Raw genomic sequence first — 21,474 nt, 5'->3', positions numbered from 1 at the left:
AAAAAAACCCACCTCATTACACCAAGTCTGATCTGTTCTCAGAAAAAAAAAAAAAAAAATCTATAGTGGTATCACAAAGATTGGTTTCCGAATGAAAAATTGAGGTTTGACATGAACCTTAGGACTTTTTATCTTTTGTGACAAGTTCGTAAAGCAAAAGAGGCTGTAGCAGTCTGTGCTGGAGGCACTAGATGGCAGTGGAAGCATGGCTGAGAAAACAGCTGTTGTTGGGCTTTGGGGGCAGCTACTCTGAGCCATGAAAAACAAGGAATGAAGGCAGCTTTACTTGAGAAGAGAAGGTTGAGACTATGGGCAGCCTTCTGTGCACAAAACTCAAGGCTTCCCTTACAAGGAATACTAATTTCTCATTTAATAATTTTGCATCTCCTTAAGGCAAATTAACCTATAAAACCCCAAAAGCTTTATAAAGCATATATTACCTACAGTAGTTTGTCTGGATCAAAACCATTAAATGAAGAAAAAGTCAATTTCTAAGTGCTGCCAGTGGCACAGCTTTTGTGTGAGTTTTGGTAATTTTTAACTCTTGTTCAAGCTAAGAAAAGATCTGCAGAGATTATTTTTAAAGTACAATGAGTTTGCTCTTCACTGCTACAGCCTATATCCTAAAAGCTTCTGAAATGCCCCAGCCCCACTATCAGAAGGTCTCCCTGCGAGCTGTGTGCAGCTGTGTGTGCTCTGAGGCTGTCTGGGAGAGCTGTGTTCTTGTGCAGGTGGGATCACAGGGTGAAACCCCAGACTAGTGGAGGAGAATGCTGTGCAGGAGCTTTTTACAGTGTACAGCTGCAAGATGGTTATTTCCCAGCAGTTTGAGGTTTTCTGAGGTGTGGGGCTCATTTTTCTGCTGAAGTTTTAAAATATGAAATTGATAGTTTGGACAGCTGCAAGAGATGGAGACATTGTAAGAAAGAAGCAGCAGATTTCTGCTGAGAGAAAATGTCATCCAGCTTAGACTTGAGCAGGACTGTCCTTTGGTCAAAGGGGTCTGGAGACAAGGAAAGGCAGCAGCCTGTAAACATGTGAAGGGGGGACACAAAGATCACATCTGAAATTGGAACTGACTGACTTTGGGGTGATTGAGAAACTTATGAAAAGAAAGAGGTCAACAGTGCGAAAGCAGAAAGGGAGGATGGGTTTGTCCATTACCAAGTGGCTCAGAACATCATAATCTGAAATATGGGAGAGGTAAATGAGCAGTGATTACCGGGAAAGCAATTCACTCCCTCATGCCAGGTTTTCAAAAGCTTTATGTGCTGTAGGTTAATAGCCAGCTATTTGCTATTTGCTTTCACTCTGAATTAAGCCCCAGGCTTCCTGAGGTGATGTCCTTCCCTGTCCCTCACAGACCCCCACGGTCAGGCAGCACGACTCCGCACATCAGTATGGACTATCTCAGCTCAGCCTCTCCAGCAACACCCTGCTCAAGGAAATCCTTAGTTATGGGCTCGCTGGTTTTCTTTCTTTACCTTTTGCATTATTCTAGAAAGAGCCTACCTGGATGTATGCAGGGACTGGGAAGCAGAAAGTCTTTGTGTAAATTAAAACAAAAATACAAGATCCTGACATGAAAAAGTATTACTATGCCTTGTCTTCTGGAAAAAAATTGAGAAATGTTTGATTTTGACAGAGATTGTTGCAATAACAAGAGGATGTGTGAAACTGAAGTGGAGAGCGTTCTGTAGTCCTGCTTTTATGTAGCAGGTTTGCTTCTTTAAAGGGTGGATATATCATATGTGGGGTGTGGAGAATGCACAAGGCAAGGACGTTGGTGCTTATTTGCCTTGTTTGCCTTACGTGACTCCTAAGACCATTATTTAATATGAGTTTCTGTGGGAGAATAAGGTAATGTTTTCTGTGGGAGTGTCATGCCCCTCTATCTAATGAGAGGTAATGTCTTTTTTTAAAAACTAAAGAAATTTTGATTATTGGTTTATAATCTTAATATTGTCCGTGTATTTTTTTGTCTGTTTCCTTTATGAAGTTCCTCTGAGTGATGGTTATTTTTACAGGCCTTTAGGTGCTCTGTGCCTCAGGGTCATGGCTCTTTTCCTTGTTTGCTCTGACAGAAAGCTATCTTCAGGTTTTCATTTTGCTTTTCCTTGCTATAACTTTAGTGTCTTGTGCAAAAGTGAGAAAGAAATGTGGTTACTGAACTTTGACAGGTTTTCCTTTTCACCCACAGTACTTTGAAGGCAAATTGCTGACCAAAAACGTGCTTGGATAAGTGAAGGATATGCAAGAAGCTGAAAGAGAGATCCCAAGATATCATGGGGCCTGTTGAGGACAGCGGTTCTTTGCAAGTATCTTTGGAGCAGGTGAGTAATAGGTGGCTGTCTCAGCCAGCAGGATAACACCAGGATGACTGTGCTTTGTGTAAGCAGTGCAGGCATGCAGCTTGGCAGCCTGTTAGCAATGTTGTGAGCAATTTTGAAAAGCTTCTCCTGCATTATTTAGTGAGCGAATTTTTTAAGACAGAGCCTTTAGCTCCTGAGAGAGAAGGAAGAGCCCGGGCGAGATGCTGTTGTAAATCTGTTCCAGCCAGCTGCCGGCGGGAGCTCCTGTTGCTGGATTCCCCAGCAGGCATGAAAATTCCGCTGCTTGGGAGCAGCGCTGCGGCGCTGTGGGCGCTTGGGCTCCCCGTGCTGTAGTGCAGAGCACAGAGCGGGGAAGCTGAGGAGGAGGAGGAGGAGTTCTGGTAAAAGGACTGAGCTCTAATCCGACGCCTCGGAAAGCCGTGGGTGCTCGGCGGAGCACGGGCCGGGAAAGCCGTGCGCAGTCTCGGCGGAGCACGGGCCGCTGAGGGCTGTAACGTGGAAAGCACCAGACCGAGAGCAGGGCTTGTGCCAGCCCCGGGCCCAGGGAGTGAGGCAGGGGTCCTGGGAGCAGCTGGTGAACAGCAACCCTCTGCTGGCTGCAGGGTGTTTTAAGTGAGGAAATGCAGCTGACTCCCAGAGGGAGCTCCTTCATGGAGCTGACTCCCAGAGGGAGCTCCTTCAGCAGGAGCAGAGGGCAGTGAGCCCTTCTGCAGATCAGTTCCGTCGTTTCTGGTCAGGCTTCATTTGTGTGATCTGTCCTTACAACTCACTCGGTGATGAATTCAGACTGAGAAGCCACACTAGTTCACAGAAAAAAAAAAAAAAAAAAAGAAAAAAAAAGTGCAAAAGTGAGATAAAAGGTCTAATAATTTTCCTGGATTAGAGCATTAGAGGAACCTTTTTCAGTGTGATTATTTGTTAAATCCACTGAGTGCATCTGCCACATCCCCCTTAGGTTCAACCAAAAGCAGCAAAACAAATGACTTCAGGCGTGACTTCTTATGAGCATTTAATGGTAGACATGGGCAGCCCTTTGAGATGCTGATTTTAGACGTACATATTACCATTCCAGAGCAGAGCAGGATTTTTTCAGATAGAGGGAAGAAGAACTCATACCAGAGGAACCCACAGCCTGGCAGTTGAGTCAGTGGTAATGGATCTGGACCCTTGTTCTCTGTGCTTTAGTCCTGGAAATTAAACTGACAGTCTGTTTTTCCATAATGTTATAGCTGATTGCTATTTTGGGGGGGATACATGAGGCTTGACTCAGGAGTCAGCCTCATCTTATGCTAGTTTACAATTGTTGTCAGATGAGTTATGATATTTGAGATGAGCTGCTGTAAAAACATATGTATGTTCTTAGCTGGCAACAAATTTTAGTATTTTAATGATGCTTAAGACAGCTCCAGCATTGAGAAGACACCCTATTAAAACAGTAAATCAAGCTCTGCAAACACGATAGCTAAATTAGAGTTTGAGCTATTCCAACGTTTTTGCATTCTGCTTTGTTGCTGATGTGTATACACACAGACATATAAACTATTTGCAGTTATAGTTTTGCAATTCAGTATGTTGCTTACAGAAACAATACATTTTAAGCAAACAGCACAATATTGGATCAGCTATCACCAATAAAGCTAGTTTTACTTCATAAAATCCTCCCCAGTACAAACTCTTTTTCCTGGTTCTACACTAAATGATTGTGGCAGTATCCATATCTTAATAGGCTGGTCAAAGGAGAAATCTCAGGTACTCTGACATGAGAAGGCATCTTGAACTGCTCTCAACCTTAAATTCTTCTTTTATGGGAAATTAATATTAAACATCAACCCTAACTTACTCTGACAGATGAGGTTTAACTTATGGGCTCTCTGCTGTCTGTGTCAGAGATCTAAACCCATGTTATCTCTGGCTTCAGAACAAGCTCAGTAGCTACTTCTCCACTTTCAGCTTCTCATATTCTCTCTGTATCTCTGATTACAGGTAAACAAAGTCCTTCCATATTTTGCCTTTCAACTACACAAGGCAACACTGCTTAAAATTCTAGTCTTTCATATTCCATGAACCCCTGAGAAGTCAAAAAATGTCAAAGAAATGTTGGATCATTTATGTATTTATTAGGTCTATGCTACATTTCTGAGAAGGCCTTGTGGCATTTGGTCATCACACTCCCAGAAGACATATCACAGGATAACAGCACTGGACATATATCAAAAAAATATCCCACACTACAACGAATTTGTATTGTTCTTGAGACATTATTAGTTACAAAAGAACTTCCCCCCTTTTTATATCTGTTGCAAAATGACTTTCTCAGTTTTCCTTTTTTTTTTTTTGTGTGTGCTCTTTTTAAGGATTCATAGGCAAATTTTAGTGCAAGGGAGAACCATGCTGGTCTTAGAATTTGTGCATTTCACACAATAATTTTTCTCTGAATCAGTTTCATGTCATGGGTGCCCTCTAATATTCAGGACAATGCTTAAACCCTTTGGTAGGATTCAGGTGAAGATTTATGGCTCTAGCACTGGTGATAGCATCTTTCTGGCTGCACAGTTGGCACTCTGTGATGAATCCCACTTATACAGTTTTACCAGACCTACTCTGGCACTCAGCTATGGCTAGTTACAGATAGTCTTCAAAAAAGAGCCACTCTCCAAAGCTTTGCAATGAGCAGAAAGATGTGAGTCACGCATGCTCATGCTGGACTTGAGAAGATTGGCCAAGGACACTGTTGACAAATTCTTTTCCTTTAATGAAAAGCTGATATGTGATTGTTACTATCTCAGCAGGAGAGACTGCTTTCTAAGTCTTATCTACATTCTGTAAACACCCAATGTGTGGCTTATCATCCATAAAGGGACAAAATGTTATGCCTTATGTCTGGATTCAAACCAGGAGTTCATGGGCATTTGAACACTTCAAATATGTTGTGCTCAGACTATTGAGCCATGTCTTCTGAAATCCGCCGTCTGCTGCGGTGTGACAGTTAAAGCTGGTAAACTGGTAATGCTTATTTAATGAATTCTAATAACTTGTTTTTATGAGTAATCTGTCAGGAGGTCCCATTCCTTTTATGCATTTGTCCATCGATCTATTTACGTGAACAGCTTTCGCTCTGTTATTTACAAATTACTCTCAGATTGTGTTGTTCTCCATTTAGAAAGTGCTGACAGTCGAGTGGACAAGATGATGTTTTTGATCAGATAATTGATGTCCAGATCATTTATGACTAGCAGGAAGATAATCAGAGGCCTTTCAGGAAGCTGATCAGAGGCCTTTCAAAAGAGTTCCATTGATATTACTGGCCATTGGCATGTGTGGTGACATGTTTTTTCTCCCAAATCACCTGTGTACACAAATACATAATTTATTACCATTTTTAAAATAGCAGGAAAATCTAACACTGTGCTAAAGTAGAACAAATATCAGCTTAATGGTTTATTGTTGTTTTTAAGCCTTCTGGGTGTGTGTTGGTTACTTTGTAGGCCAGGCAGGGGCAGGTGATTGCCCAGGTGATTCTGAAATAAGACATTAAGTGTAAGCTACATCTGGAGCAGCAAAGAAGAGAAATGTAAAGGGGAACAAAGGTTACCTCCAAGATATTAAATACAGGCAGATCCACATCTTGATGGCATACCCACTTAGATGGAAACACATTCACCTAAGTGGGCATAAAATATTATTACTTTTTTAATGGGTCAATTTAGCAGTAAGTCCAAGATTCCAAGGTCAATTATTTGTATTTTTCATTACTGTAGATAATAAATAATATGGCTGCCAATGTCATTGGGGTACCATTTTACTGAGTATGAAGGTGGAGTGCTATAGGACCTGCAAGATGAGGATGATTTCTGGCAACTCAAGACTGCAGTCAACTGGGAAAGGAGTTTATTACTGACAGAATTTTTACTATGCTGGCTGTAAGTTTATTAAGCAGTATACTGCATAATTTCTGTCAGCATATTGTGTCATTTTCTGAGCTATATAATAATATTGCTTTGAACTTCTAAGTGCCTTCCATTTCGGTAGCATCCTAAAAAGTTATACCCATCTTAATTGCCATGGCACCTCAGAGAGGCAAAGAAATATTTTCTTCCTCCTGGGAGATCAATACTACTTTTAGCAGTGAAAGTGAAGTGAAATGAAAAGCTCAAAATCAAGCTAAAGGTTTGTCAGGACCAGGCTTGCAAAGGAAGCAGCATCTTGTGTCTTAGCTGTAGGATTGACAGGTCTCAAAGCAGCTGGTCTTGGCCACAGACTTTCTGCACAATACTTAAGTAAATTCCTTTTGCTTCACTTCTGCTTATGTTACTGTATTTCATTCTCCTAGTCTTGGCTTTTGCAGGAATGGGTTCTTTGGGGCAGAATGCTTTCTGAGGTGTGCTTTGCTCAGTGAAATGGGTGGGTTCTTTGAACACTAATCACAAAAACCAATCCTCCCTCAGAATAACAATGTATATTTACAGGAGTGCCATTTTTCCTTAGGCAGTGATAGAATGGCTTTCCTTGTGTAGCGCAGCATGACCACAGTTTCTCCTGTGACAGCTGGTTCAGTCACCTCAGGGAGAGAGCAGGTGTCTTTGGATGTCTCAGAACATGCCTAGAGCACCATCACTTGGGCACCCTCAGGTCATCAGTGTTCATACCCTGGCCAGAACTTGGACAGGAAATCTCTGAGGGAAACCCAGGATGCTGTAGGGCACCAAGTGGGAAATTTCTCTCACTGGCCTATGTACCAGCCAAAGGTACACAGAAATGTTAGGATGCAAGGTGCCTCCTCAATAACTATCTGTCAGATTTGGTGGTAGATAAGTCCTCATGATCTGTAGGACTTGGTTAGTCAATGTCAGGCTTTGCAGCACTCAGGCTCTGAGCCCTGTAACCTGTAATGTTCACTGTGCTCTGTTTACCTGCTCTGATTCATGATCATGGGTACAGAATCTTCTTCTTCATCGTTATCTCTGTGGTGTGGCTGTGCTCCAGCAATGGGTCTGGTGAGCAGGGTCTCCTTCATACAGGGCACTGGGACTGCAAATTTGATATGCACTAAATTCTTTGTGATTCTTCATTCCAAACTATAGGAACAACCCACCCACTTTAGATGAAAAAATCACTTTCTCTCCATGGCAGAGCAGGTGACTCAGGACAGAGGGAGAAAAATAATGTCCACCTTCTCTATCCTTCTTATCCTTTTGCTATAGAACCTTTGCAGTCTATTACTAAGTCAGGATTGTAAGGGTAGCCTGCAGAATTAAGTTTCTCCTCTTTTTCATATCTTTATCTGAGGGTAGAAATAAAGGGTTTTTATCAAGAAAAAAAAAGTAACATTTTCTCTAATTGTTTTTTCCATCCCTGTCAATGCTGGGAATGTTAAGACTAGGTTTTCTGGTTTGGCTAAAGATTTCCTTCAAGAAATGAGGTAAGGAAAGGATAAGCAAGGTTCTAGTGATTCTAGAAAAGTCATAATTGAAGAGGCAAGGTCTGGTTCTTAAATGATGCTTTCTTCATTTTCAGGATTTCTGCATCAAGACATTTTTTCTCAAGAATGTTTTTGGCCTCCCTCTTACAGGAACTGAGCAGCAGCTGCTCTTCTGCTCTGTAATATCAGAGTGGTAGGCAAATCTTGAAAGCTTTAAAAACTTGGTCAAATTTGATTCAGGAGATATTTGTAGGATTAAGTAAATGTATAGATTGAGCATCCACAACTTATGGATTTCAGGAAGAGATTTGGGATAAACAGCACCTCAGTCCTTGTCAAACTGTAGCAACTATATTTCATCAGACTGATGCCTTGCACTTTTGTATCCTTTAGCTTTTCCTATTCTGCCTATTTATCTATTTTTATTCCAAATAGGACTACTGCAAAACCGGTAGGATTTTTTTTTTTTTACTTTTGATAGATCTTGTAAAAGCAGCACATGTATTTTATATTGACACAGAAGAGAAGGGAAAAAGTCACTGTGACTTGATGTTTACCCATCAAAACAAGGAACAGAAGTAAATCCCAGAGAGAGTTTTCCCATTAAACAGTCCTGCTTTTTACAGATGAGAGAATTCAGCAGCCTTGCAAAGGGGGAGATACTCTTGGCTGATCACAAGTGGAAAAAATGAGGAAAGGAGATTAAACTTGAGGATAAAACACCTGCATTAATGAGAAATAGGTTAAGAAGTACTCTACTTTTCAATTATGTTAGAGAAGTAGGTACTGAAGCCTGCTCATTAGCTGAGGCTATAAAATGCCACATTTATTGTGTCATCTTTCTTTCAAATATTTGCCCGATGGTCTTGTGAAACGTTTAGCTCTCACTGCCTGAAATTCCCACTGGCTGTCCAAGGAAAGCTTCTCTTCCCAGCTTTATACTCAGAAATGTCAAATCCACACCTGCTAGCTCTCCCTCTATTCAAACAGTGCTCAGTGTTAACCTTTTCCACATACTCCTTGTGAAGAGAAACATCGTGTCCTGCTCACTCTGCTGCTGACCATCAAATCTGCGCTGTCTCTGTGGGTTCATTGCCAGACAGCCCTCTGGGTCACTCTGTCCTGCTGTCTTACTCCTCACTGAACTCTCCAGCCTCCTGAAGTTATTATTGACTCAGTTTTTCTCCACAAAATGAGCATGTGACAGCTTGGTTTTATTTCACGGCCTGAGCTATTGCTTTATTAATCAAAGAGTAACTATTTGCCTTATATTTAGTACCTGTCTAAGTCAATCGCCATCAGCTTTCCATCACCTTTCTTACCCTAAAGTATCCTCAAAGCGTCACGTTTTTCTTTGCTGGTCATGAGGTATCAGAACTTATCTTGTACTGAACTTATCCTAGTACTTGGGGGCCTCAAACAAAATCAAATCTCCTTACTGGTCTCTGCCTGTCTCTCTGTTACAGTATACATCCTTTCTTTGATGTCAAGGTTGTCCTGGGGGATTCATACTTAATTCAGATATTGAGATGTAAGGATTTAACTGTTGTTGCTTTTTGCAAACAATCCCTGGACTTTATGAGTTTCCATGCAAATGACAATGTGTTTCCACAATAATCTGCATGACATGCTGCTGCTACAGAGGATATGTGTACTGTGTCTTCAATATATTCCCAGCTCTATTAAGAAATGGTAATCAGTTTCATAGTAAAGATACATGTTCTTTCTGCTGGTGTTATCACTTGTTGTGGGCTATACACTAGCAGAATATTATTCTTTAGCCTGTAACTGTTGACTTCTGTTTGCTGAATAATTGACTGAATTCAGACAACCCAATGAAGTAAAAAGCAAAGAGCTGTGAGCATTGCATTGCCTCCTTTGTGTGTTACTTGATGGTTTTCTTGGTCTGATAATTATCTAATGTAGTAATAGAGAAAAGGTCAGAGTTATTGTGAGGCTGCTCCTGAACGTAATTTTTCACTCAGTTTTTGCATGTCATATGTATAATTTCCCAGTGATGAATATTTGCATTTCATTGCCATGATTTAAGAGGACTTTTTTTGCCTGGGTTAAAAATGCTTTCAGTGCTCTCTGTAAAATGTGCTTTGCAGAAGTGCAATGTACTTTCTGAGTTAATTTTAGAAATCCAATTTTGTTGTTCCCCTTCACTTCTGCTGTCAGTCTGGTGTAGGGGCAGCACAAAGAAAGTTGGAGAGTAGGAAAAGAGTATGTAGAAGATTTATAATTTAATAAGAATAATGATTATATTTTGGTTTATAACATCATCTAAAAATTTACTTCTCTGAAGAGATTAATATTCAGAGGTTTTTTTAACCTGTGTGCTTGTACATACTGACAGTGACTTACTGGTATTATTAAATCTAAAGCAAGGAGGAAAGCACTGGGGAGGAAACAGTGTTTTCCTGACTTCTCCAGATCCCTGCAAATATAAAGAAGCCTGTAGGACAGAGAGCACAAGGCATGAGAGTTGCTCAGAGTGTTTGTTTTGATAGTGTTTGCAGTGTTTTTGTCTCAGAACCAGTGTTAGTATGCAGGGCAAACCATACATCTGGTTTCACTCATCTTGCCTGAGAGCCAGTTCAGTGCCTTGTGGGGAAAGCTTTAGAACAGTGGAGGTGGTAAGAGCTTTTATCAGTTCAAGATAGGGTTTAAATGTGTCTTCAGGGACATCTGCATGCCAGTCATGTGCCACTTTGGATTCAGGCAATGGACTCATTTCCAGAGTGGTGAACACACACACAGGGCTGTGAAGACATCAAGTGCTTTAGGGGGTTGCATCTTCTTGCAGACATCATCTGTCTAAAGTGTGGGCATCATTGTCCATAATTCAGGAGTCTGGAGTTTTAAGCCTGACAGTATTTAAGAGGCATTTGGAAAACACTCTTAAAAATTTACTTTGACTTTTAATCAGAATTAATTAAAGAGTTAGACTAGAGTATTATTATAGGTAGCTTCCAAATAAAATATTCTATTATAATCTTAGGTCCTTTCCAATGGAAGCAATCTATTCTATTCTATTCTATTCTATTCTATTCTATTCTATTCTATTCTATTCTATTCTATTCTATTCTATTCTCTCACTGCGGCTCTAAGTAAAATATCTCACATTTTTTTCATATTTAGGGAGTTCTCATGTGGCTCTCTCACCGTCAGAGGAATTGTTTTATGTACCAGTTCAAGAAAAGAGTCCAGAGAAGTTTTTAATGTATCATTATATCTGTTGACAGTAGAAACAGTTCCCACCTTAAAATCTGTTGTCCAAGTAGGAAATTCAGTCTTTTTTGAGAGCTGTTCTCTTTCTTCAGTTTGGAGTGTTTGGTCATCCCAGTCCTAACTGAAGAGGTAAGAGATCTTCTGCTTCTTATTAGTGTAAACTGTATGTTTGCAAAGAAATATGTGAATGTAATTGAAAAGCAGTGAGAATAATCAAAAGCCTAGAGAAACATGGGTTGTCAGAAAAAAAAAAATTAATGTGTGGCTATTTGATCTTCTAATATGTATAAAAGACTGCTGCAAGAGGAAGGCAATAATTCATTTTCCATGCCCAGGGCACAAGTAATTATGGCTTTAAATGGCAATTCTGAATCTCTCTCAGCATTCTGCATTGGCTTGTATTTCTTTCAGGTGACCAGTTACTCACCTGCCTGGTATTCTCCTAAAGCGTGCTCCAGTCACAGCTACGCAGTGCGACTCCACCTCTGAACTCTCTGTGACTCTCAGACAGGCTGCTGTGGGGCAGCTCTCTGATCCAAGTGCAGGTGGGGCAGAACTCTGGTGTAGGTTGAGCAGGGAGCCCAACAGCAGAGTAGAGGGAGGGCTTTGGATCTGGGACTTCATCATGAGACTGATACAGGAGAGGGCCAAATGGGAGCCTGCAAATGAAATCACCGTTCAGGATTCTCTCACCTCTGAGAGCTTGACTTTAGCATCTTTCTCTCTTCGTGACCTCACTGATAACCATCAATGGCCCAACCCTAAACACAACATGTGCACCCCTGTTCAGTGGGCTGTAACAGGTCAGAACACAGTTCAGCTCTCTGCCCTGATAGTTAGTCATATAAATGTTATCTGTGACTGAGGGAAAATTTATACTGTTTTTTAATCTGTTGGACATCCTACTTGGAAGGAGGAGTAATTTTTCAGCTGCAGGAAAATGATGAAAAGGAAATATTTTGTTGCTGTTTGACTGATTTTCACACTGATAAATGGAAACAATCAATGGAAGTTACCAGCCTGGGAACATCTATCTTCCCTTTTTCCCATGTGAAAATACTCAGTCTATAATGAGATCAACTTTATTGGGAAACTGAACTAGAATTCAGATATTTGCACTGATATGATGGTCTACTTCATGCTGCTTACAAGACTTGTAATCAGAGTGTCTGGATAATAGTGATATCATTTTAAGATTTTGAGGACCTTCTCAGTGTGACAGACTACCTGTTGATTTGTGTAGTCTCATCTACTATACCTGCAATCCTGATTTTGAATATTTTTATTTTCCACTCAAAAATGTGGAATTAATTTTGGTTTTATATTGGTGGTCTTGCTTGAGGCTACTTCACATTCACCTGGTAACCTTTGGCAACAAAATCTATGAAGGAAAGGGAGCTAAAGATGTGTGAGGCTTCTTTTAGTGATGGCACCCCTAAAACATGGTGTCTTCCATAACAATGATTCCATCTGCTATATGGAGAATAATCTCTTAGGCTGAATTTCCCTTGTAAGAGTGATACAGATGTTGGTAGCACTTCCTTGGCTGAGGATTTGGCTCACATTACATTTCCTCGCCATTCCAGTCTCTGGATCTATCCCCATATGGATCACATTCTGGCGTGTCTGGCAGTGGTGTATGTCTGCTGCTCTCCTTTCTCAGTCAAAGGATTGGGGGAAGAGGGGTGTCTGTTCTAAATTATAATTCTTTTTGCTTTATTCTTGATCTAAAGAGTAGTCTGTATGTGTTTGGAATCCAGCAGGAACTGAAATGTCTTTTTGAGGTGGAGAAGAATATCCAGGAAGAATTTATAAGAAACAAGGAAGGAGTCTCAGCTCCTTTGTCACACAGGGGGTAGTCACATTTTTTAACTCACTGTTGGCCCTCAGAAGCTGTGTTTGATCTTGCTGTGCTGTTATCTAGATTATGCAGCTCACCAAACTGTGATTGCTGTTGGTTTTATGCTATAAGTAACCAAAACCTTGATGCAGCCTAGTTGCTCATAGCCTTTATGCACAGTTATTCGTGAGGTAGAAGAGAGCATCACTGAAGGGTCCTGAAAAATAGGCCAGTAGAAGTGCAGGCTGAGATTCACTGCAGAGCAGCTCTCACTGAGAGATCAGGCTCCAGGCTCAGCTGGAGCCGATCCGAGTTCTGCATACAGGGACTAGAGAAAGCAGATGGGCATTCATCATATCCATATAATCTTACAAACCCAGCTTTACAGCATTTCCATATAGCTGATGGGGGATTTGAAACTTAAACCCAGAAGGATCATGGGGAAAAACCCTTTACTTACATACAATAATATCCTTCTAACCCTATGTCTTCTAGCACAACTGCTTCCCTCCTCTCTCCTGCCTATTTTTTTTTTTTTTTTTTGTTGGAGGGAAATGGCTCATTTTTCAGTTGGTTGGTAAATAGAGCTGATGACTGAAACCAGCATGATTTTAGCCAAAGTAACAACACTGTTAAAAGAATTATCCACACAAACAACTTTGGTTACTGTAATTCAGAGTCCTGCAGCATGTAAATAAATTAAAATTGGGAATTCCTTTGCCGACAGACCTGCCACAAGCCTAATTCAGAATCTGCACTAGTTTTGCTAGTTTTTTTCAAGATTTACAACAGTTTGCTTATCTTTTTATGATTTATCTTTTCCTGTTTTGCATTTGGAATTAGGCTGTGCTGATGCAGAAAGCACTGAACTGCTGCAAATGCATCCTGATATTTTCATTCTGAGCAGAGGCAGAGCAGTGAAAAGTCTCATGTAAGTCTTCCCTGAAGATCCAGAAAAATGCCTCAAAGACCAGCGACAGACATGAGTATTAAAACATACTCACACTGGGCACCACCCTAACATGAAGGAAAGTCCTGCAAAGACTTACTGTGGTGCTTTTGTCAAGAAGGATTGAAAAGCTTTCATCAGAGATTGTGCTCTCTGCTTTCAGGCACAGCTCTAGGTATTGAAGAAATGTGTGTCTCTGCATGCTGCAGGGCTTTAGGAGGTTTAGTGGTTGTGAAGCCATGAGAAGCAGCATCTTGACTCTGTGCACTGCTCTTCCCTTCCTGTATGCTCTGCTTAAACTGGAAAGCAAGCGGCCACCAAACCCAGTCTTAAAAAATCCTGAAAATTCCCACATAGATACTGAAAGAAAGAGAACCTCTGTTTTGCATCCCTGCCTAAAGCAGCCTTAGAGGATCACTGTCCATTTTAGTTTTTGGTTTACTCTTTTTCCATCAGTAAAATTGTCCTTGACTATTTTGTGTTCGGATGTACTGAGTCCAAATGAGAAGGTACTCTCAGCAATGCAGATAAGTAACTAACTTAATTGCATTTCATATATTTACTTCAGACCAACTTCATTGAAATAAATGCACAAACAAACCCTTCTGACATGAACATGAATAGAGACACCTTTGTGATCAGAAAACACCTGCACACCTGTAACAGAAAACACTTTACTGCTGTAAAGGAGCTTGTGCTCCTTTACACTTACCTGGAACCATGCAGGCTGTACCAGAGAGAAATAATCATGTTAGACTTTTGGGGTGGTAGAAGTCTCCTGTTGAGTTTCACCTCTGCTCCATCTAATTTTCCTGGTCTTCTGCAGCCTGTATTATGTTTGTAAGTAGGAGGAAACAATTTGCTTGCTAACATTATGCTGTTTTAAATAGACTTTCAGGTATAGATTTTCCATAAACCTAGAAAGCAGCCCAGCCTATCTGTTGGCTTTTAATTCTGAAATTTATTAGCTCTCCACATCCATTTCAGCTACAAGCACAGTCTTAATTGCTCCATTTTTATTCTCACAGAAGATGCAGTAAATCTTACTGGTTGTGCTTCAAACATTAAGAAGCAATGTAGTGGTTTTAGGAGAAAAGCATTCAAAATACATTAAATTAATATGTACTTAATAACATTTCATTTTCAAACTGTTCATCAGAATTTGTTTTGAGTTTGAAAGAGTAAATGTCACAAGAATTCTTTAAAGATAAATCCAACTGGAACACTTTTTCCCCCCAAAACTTAAGATTTCCTTATAACATTTTCCTAACTCCTCCTTCCCTTCTAAGATTTTCAGAACTGTGAAAACAATATTTTTTTTGCTTTAATTATAATGCTAGTTGAGAATGTGTTATTTTGGCTACATTACTAGCTCACATACAGTTTGTTTATAGCTCTCTGCAAAGCCATTTTAATAAGGTCAGATTTGCAATTTAAATTAACTTTAATATTTCTTGCAAACTCTGGTTCTGTTTGTTTATGCAAAGGGTAAATATACTGGAAATTTACTGTTTAAAAAATACATTCCTTTGTTTCATTTTCAAATTGGTACATCAGGTAGTAAACAATCTTGACTTTACATATTTTGTTGTATGAAAGGAAGAAAACGATTTATTTTTTCACAGGAAGAGAAGAAAAGAACATGAAAAAGTGAGAAGAAATGAAATCAGTTAATCAGTTATTCAAAATGGAAATTTCAACTGAAGAAACAATACACAATGAACAATTTATTTTACAAGTGAAGACCTTTTTCCACTTGCAATGTTTTTTTCCTAGGGATTGCTGCCTTAAAGATTTTTTAAGTCATGTGTACAAACATGATTTAAAATTACCTACATATGATTATCTTAGGACTCTTCACTTGTAGTTCTATTCCCATACTGGAACTGAATCATGAAAGTGGACAGTTAGTCATGACACTATAATACCATCTTTTTTCTTGCAATTTGATGACCTTTCTCTTTCATGAGAAAATTTTCTTTCATCCCTATTTCTATCAACTTCAGATATTTTCAAAGCCTAGCATTTTATCAGCTAATGCTACACTCCTCACAGAAGGCACTACTGTGAAGCCTGAACATGAAACACATTCAGTTTTGCAATTTAAAAGATTTGGAAATCAATAATTTTTTTTTTTTTCACAGACACTGGTTTGAATATATAACACCTATTGTGGTAGTCTGCCAACAGGAATGTGAACCTTATCAGATGAATTTCTGACAAAAGGTTCCTGAAACAGTGTGAAATAATTGTATTGATTTTCCACTGCCTTTGTTGACCCAGTTAATGTTTGATATTGTCTTATTTCTAGAAAAGCTACGTAACTGTTTTGTAGATCATATGTATGGCTTGATTCCTACCACTTTTAGCTAGTGGACTAACTCCATTATCTCAGTAGTTGCAAGTTATTTTATTTTCTAAGTGCTAGGAAAAAAAAAAGTGAGACATTCTTGGCTGGAAGAGTAGTTTGCAAACAGACTCCTAAGTTGTCTGTTGCAGTATGTTGATGCCTCACATCTGACTAACCCACCCAAGAGCCTGACCCTTAAGCCAAGAACGAAAGCTGCTGCAGAATAACTTGTTTACAGACCTGAAAAATATTGTGATAGATTTGAAGTGACAGGTCTCAGTACCCTGGCAATGGCAGGCAGGCAGGTGTGACAAATGTACCTGTGCTTAAGGAGTCCTGCCATGGTGCAGTCTGTTGATCCAGGGTCACTGGGCTGTTCCCAGCTCTTTTCATCCCTGCACAGACACATAAGGTCCTCCCTCCTTTTGTGCTTCCTCCCTGAAGGAAGGTGGGGATGACAGTCAGGTCTGTGGGCTCAGATGCTTTTTCATCTTCAGAGACAACCAGTGGAGAGGCAATGCAGCGTGAGTTTGTGCCTGTGGACATGGGTTTGCTGGGGAGAGAGGTTGCTAACCAACCTAGCTATGAAAAATGTTGTGTTGCTTGGATATTTCAGAAATTATAGCTTTATGTTGCAGTTTGTTTGTTTGTTTGTTTTGTTTGTGGTTTTTTTTTTCTCCTGCTAGCCTGCTAGCCATTTTTAAAACAGAGATAAACACAATCTTTTTGTGAGGCTAAATGCATAAGAGTGTGAAAACCAGCAATTTTTCAGGCAGGAGTAGGAAAAGGAAGGCAAAACTTGGGAAGCTTAAAGGAAGAAATCGGGAGATGCTGAAGGAGGTTATGTTTTTATTTATTTCCCTTAAAAGTTATTCTGTTTTGTTGTTTTCAAGAAGACAATTTCATCCTGCTTTCAAGAAATACGGCTCTTGAGATCATTTATCTCTAGCAGCAACAACAGGAAGAAATAAAGGCATGCATACAGACTTTCAAGGCAGTGATAGCCTTTGCCCTGCTTTGTTCTGATTTGCCTGGAAATAGCTTGGCAGAAACATGGGTATTGGTGAGGGCAGAGGTTTATCTTGTAGCTATTAAAAATGAAGAATTTTGGTTCATGAAAAGACTGAGCAAGAAGTTTTCATCAAAATATCTTTTCTTAAAATTAACTCAGTGAAAACTAAAGTTCATAAAAATATATATCTTTTGACCAACTTCTTTTCTCCAGAAAATTTCTGATGTGAATTTTGGGTCAGACCACCACAGAACAGTGAACGACCAATTCTTGACAAAGTAGCCAGTAGCTTCATCCGTAGGACATCGAATTAAACCCTGAAGTTTGCACAAATTCATGGTACTAACCTATCCTATAGACAGCTGGGTGTTCTGCGGAAGTACACCGTTTTCCATCAAAAAAGTAAAAACAAGATAATGTAGAATGCAAACCTTCTCCCCTCTTAAAAGAATTACACCCACACATCTTCTCTTGGCATACAAAGAAAAGTCCTTTTAAAAACCTGTTTTTTTGACATAGAAGAAATATTGTTTTCTGACCAATCTTAAATGTTAGCTGACTCCAAATGGTTTCCTTCTACCGTCATAAGGAAAATCAGATGCATAGGAAAGACTAATTTTCCATCAGTCTGTGTTTCTGACACAGGTTTTTGGGAGAAGAAGCTGATTTCTTTTCTGGGACTTCTTCTCTTGAACAAATATTACTCTTCTGGTTTTCCCATGCTATACCTGGCACATCAGAGCAGTTGTTGCTCTGATGCAACAAGAGTTGCATCTTGCTAGGGTAGCATGGCAATTTTGTTGCTTGTTGAGTCTATTAATTCATTTCATAATTATGCATGCTATTTTTCTTCTCTGCTCCCTGTCTAGCTGTGCATTGCCTAAGGCTCCAGCACTGAAGTTTTCACCTGGTGGATTCTAACTTTGTTGTTGATATCATTGTAGGATATATGTAATAATTTTTTCAGACTTTGGAGGTTGAAGAGAGAGGTTAATCCCATTTAAAATGTAATATTCTGTCAAAGCATTTAAAATCCAATATAACAGCTTCAAAACTTGACTCATTGTGTACACAAATGAAAAAAAGCTATGCTACACAAGGTGTCTTGATGAAACATGACCTACACTCCTCTCCACCCTTAATAAGTCAGTGGGAAGAGATAGGCTTGTCCCTGGGATACTGTTACAGTGTAGACATCGTTAAGGAGGTAAAATTGCTTCAAACATTGCTACTGAAGGTTTCTGCAATGTGAAGAAATAAGAAACGATTGAAATTACTCCTTGGTCAGGTTAAAAATCAGAAAACCCACAGCACAGATTTCCAATCCACATCCAGACTCTTGAAAAATCTTAGGGGAAAAATGCCCATTGGGAGCAGTCTGCTTCTGGGTGTGAAAAAACATTTAAGAATAGTTTCCCCATTCTGGTCCTTTTTTTTTTTTTTTAATTAAAATAGTTTTTCTTCTCTGAGTTTCATTTCCTACAGCCTGACCTTTACATAAGCACAGGATGGTCATGATTGGAAGTGACCTCTGGAGATCATCCACTCCAACCCCCATGCTAAAGCAGGTTCATCTATAGCAGATTGCACAGGATTGTGCCCAGACAGGATTTGAATGTGTCTGTAGAAGGAGACTCCACAGCCTCTCTGGGCTACCTGTCCCGGTGCTCAGTCACCCAAACACTGAAGATGTTTTTCTTCATGATTAGATAGGACTTCCTGTACCCCTGTTTGTGCCCATCGCTCCTTGTCCTGCCACTGGGCCTCACTGAAAGGAGTCTGACCCTGTCTTCTGGACATCTCCCTTTAAGATATTTATAAGCATTCCTAAGATCCCTTCTCAGTCATCTCTCAGTCTAAACAGGCCCAGCTCTCCCAGCCACTCCTCATAAGTGAGAAACTCCAGTCCCTTAATCCTGTTTGTGCCATTCTGCTGGACCTTCTCCTGTGGTTCCTTGTCTTGTACTGAGGAGCCCAGAACTGGACACAGCACCGCAGATGTGGCTTCACCAAAGCAGAGTAGAGGGGCAGAATCACTTCCCTTACCCAGCCACACTTTTCCAATGTATCTCAGGATACCACTGGGCTCTTGGCCACAGGGGCACACTTCTGGCTCATGGATGTCTTGTCCAACAACAAGTTGTCTTTGCCTGTCTCTCATCTATGCTGTCAAGAAGAACTGAGGCTGATTGGAAATAAAATTATTTTGGAGGATTCTCCTGGAAAACTCATACTGTGGCTATATGGTACATATATGGTACATTTCTTCTTTCTGGGTTACTAGTTGAGGACCAAGACCTTCCATGATTTTATCTTCATCTGCCCTGTTTAGATTTTTATGCTTTGTTTACATTAAAATCTCCTGTTTATATCAAATTCTGAGTCTGTTGATGGCTTTAATCTGAACTTGGACTTAAAATTAGTTTGGAGGGTTGTATTTTCAAAATGAAATGTGCTGGAAAATTTTCAAGACTGCACTCCTCTCTTGACTCAGAGAGATAAACGATCATCACATGCCAGTGAGAATTCTCAATGGCTCCGTGTATTACAGCTTCTTTTCTTTTGCTAATAAATTGAACACTCAGGAATGGCTACTGTTGAGGGCAAAGTGCCAATCTTGATTAGCCAGTAAAGCCATTCACCTGAGGAAATGTCATATTTCAATGAAGATAATATCTGTTCGGCTATCCATTATTGCTCATATTTTTTCATCTCACTTCTCACAAAGGGTGAGGGGTGTAGGCTTTTCAATCCATTTGCTGCTGCTTCTTCTCCCCTTTCACTAATATATTACTAGTACTAATTTTTTCTATGTGGTTCTTCTGCCTTATAAGATAGGAAGACTGTGTGATATTAGTTGGCTGTATAACAGTAGTAGAGTTTACTTGAAGAAAACATCTTTGTTGTTTGACTATACAATTTTTTCACTGCACAGTGAAAAAAACATGAGTTTTCCACATTTTGAAATGTATAGCACAGCCATATGTAATTATCCCTAAAGAGATTATTACCAGGCTGAGGAATGAGAGGAGAGGAAATAAGTGGTCATGACCTCTGCGATAGCTGTGGAGCAGGAGGAGGGGTTGATGTGAACCACCTTTTCTTGCACTGAAATGCACATTCCAAACCCTGCTTGCAAGTAGAACTTATGGTATGTTTTAATTTCTATCAGGTTGGAGCCTCTTATTATTTTAGGCCTGTGTCCCAGAGATAAGAGCACTAGGGGTAGAGTAAGGAATCTGGTGTTGTATTCTTGGCTCTGCCAGTGACTTGCTACATCACCTTACTTGATTTGTTTAACCTCTATGTCTTAAATTGTCTTCAGAATTAAGATAATTTTACCCACTTTGCATGGATGTTGAGATTTATGTCTTTTTTTTTTTTTTTTTTTTTTAAATGACAATACTGTGTGATCTCTAATGACCAAGCTGCTTGTCATTATGCTCTTGGACTCTATTTCATGAGTCTTCAGCGATAAAAACAATTGTATTTAATCTTAAACCGGTGGATATTCTGGCCTTCCCTTCCCAGAGGCATTCATTCATTTGCTATTCCTCCCCCTGTCATGGTGCTGCAGCAGTACACAATGATCAGTCACTGCAATGTACCACATGCCAACTCCAAAAGGACTTGAGCCAGCAGCACTCAGAGTAAGTGAGTTTCTTAATGTAGCACACAGCTGATAAAAAGAGAAAGATAAATGAAGCCCATAATTCATCCACTGTTTGCACTTTCTTGTAGTGAGACGTATCACGTTGCTGAGTAAGATTTTAAATGTAACCCCCCCCTTACTATTTGTTATTAACCAGCCCTCTTCCCCCCAACCAGTTATATAAAATGAAGTGAAAGCAACCTTTAAAAATGAAGGCTAACCGAGCACTACAGTTAAATGAGATCACTTTCCTTTTAGGTTTGTTATTTTCAATCAAATCTTATATAATGAGAATTGAAATTAAATTTAAAAAATCTCCGGTGCAGGAAAATATAAATGTAAAATGCTGTTAATGCTCTTTCACTACACAGTGGCTACCACCATAGCTGTCATTGGGGTTGCTAAAAAACTGATTAGATGAAGCATTGTCTCCAGAGGGCCTATGCACATGTTAATGGATTCTTCTGCACTCTGTGGTTAACCAATTAAAATTCATCTAACTACTGTGGATTTGAAAGTCTGATAGAAGCCCAGAATTTATTGATTTCCTGTTTCAACCTAGGTTGTCTACCTTGAGACAGATCAGAGGGAAAAGCTGAGTTACAGGTGACTTGGAAAACTGGTGATGGGACAGCAAGGGCAAATAATTAAGATGCAACTATGCCTAGGGAAAGATGGGTGGAGA

At 39.8% G+C, this 21,474-nt stretch overlaps 1 long non-coding RNA gene across 2 annotated transcripts in view; it reads right to left on the bottom strand.

Annotated features, from left to right (window-relative positions):
- Positions 1-2,569: 2,569 nt before the first annotated feature.
- The window catches only part of LOC140684325 (uncharacterized), a 54,520-nt gene continuing 35,615 nt past the window's right edge, over positions 2,570-21,474 (bottom strand). The window contains exons 2-4 of one of the 2 annotated variants that reach the window (XR_012056472.1): positions 11,414-11,645; positions 11,017-11,147; positions 2,570-3,133 (exon numbers count right to left, since the gene is read on the bottom strand). This is a non-coding gene — a long non-coding RNA (uncharacterized lncRNA). Of the gene's footprint in view, positions 3,134-9,884; positions 11,148-11,413; positions 11,646-21,474 lie in introns of those variants that run through there. The other variant, XR_012056471.1, reaches the window with a different exon arrangement.

This window comes from Taeniopygia guttata, chromosome 5 (genome assembly GCF_048771995.1).
Source record: "Taeniopygia guttata chromosome 5, bTaeGut7.mat, whole genome shotgun sequence".
Classification (NCBI taxonomy): domain Eukaryota; kingdom Metazoa; phylum Chordata; class Aves; order Passeriformes; family Estrildidae; genus Taeniopygia; species Taeniopygia guttata.
This window is presented reverse-complemented; position numbering and strand designations above follow the sequence as displayed.